We start from the raw sequence: 1,304 nt of genomic DNA on the forward strand, positions 1-1,304 counted from the left end.
GAATCTTACTATGTCACTCTCAATAGAACGCTGTGGCTTCCAACTCTTGGGCTTAAGCGATTCTCTTGCCTCAGCCTCCCAAGTAGCTGGGACTACAGTTGCCCACCACAAAGCCCAGCTATTTTTTTCTTGTAGTTGTCATGGTTGTGTAGCAGGCCTGGGCCGGGTTCAAACCTGCCAGCCCTGGTGTGTGTGGCCCTAACCATTTAGCTATGAGCGCAGAGCCCCAAATTTATACCATTATTGCATTGTGATCCACAGATTTAAAACTTTATATGGTTTATGGTACTTACCTTTTTCCCTGAAAATTATTTCATTTCTCTTTAGTAGAGATAGAATCTGCCTTGATTACAGGAGATTTTCCTATATACTTACATCACCTAACTTAACGTCTTGCCCCGTAAGAGATTCTCAGTAAATATTTGTTGGATAATAAGCCAGTTCACTATGAGTCTGATGTTGGGCAATACTGAAGGGAACTGAGCACAAAAACCTGACACTTTCATTGCTGTTTCTCTTCTGACAAGATAGCACAGCTACCTGCCGGAAAATCTGTAGACAGATTTCCTAATTTCCTGTAGCTGAGGTGAGTGGAATAGCCTTGGGCAAGAAGCCAGAGAAATGAGACTCCAGCCCAGAGCATGCACAGGGTGGCACGGGGGACTCAGAAAATCAAAGCCCCTTGCGTGGTTTGCGTTGACCAGATGGATGACGTGACCATAGTCAGCAGAGTGGTGCCTACAGCCCTTTTCCCCTCCCTGGCTCACAGCCCAGTTCAAAGACACTGGGGCTGTCTGAAGAAAGACCATAGCTTTTCTTACAGCAGGTCAGGACATCATTGACAAGATTTCTCTAATACTTTCTTGGAGAAAGATGAATCTTCCATGTTTTGACAGCACATAACAAATTTAAGAGAGTAGAGAGGAATAGCAAGCTTCCATTCAACCCCTGAGGACTTAAGGACTAGAGTACTCTATACTTTGTCAGCCGAGAGTTAGATCAACTTTAGAAGCCTCAACTATAATCATTTCTGTTATGATGGCTTCAGCAGACAAAAGACAATTGGGAAAAATAATACTTTACTAAGTAAATTTGTCCATCTTGTCTAAATTGCCTAATTTGTTGGCATACAGTTGTTCATAGTATCTCCTTATCATGCTTTTTCCCTCTCCTCAGACTGATAGTAATGTGCCCCCCTTTCATTCCTGATTTTTTTTTTTTTTTTTTTTTTTGAGACAGAGCCTCAAACTGTCCCCCTGGGCAGAGTGCCGTGGCATTACAGCTCACAGCAACCTCCAACTCCT

The sequence above is a fragment of the Otolemur garnettii genome, unplaced genomic scaffold, assembly GCF_000181295.1.
Source record: "Otolemur garnettii isolate 467f Iridium unplaced genomic scaffold, OtoGar3 scaffold00074, whole genome shotgun sequence".
NCBI classification, from domain to species: domain Eukaryota; kingdom Metazoa; phylum Chordata; class Mammalia; order Primates; family Galagidae; genus Otolemur; species Otolemur garnettii.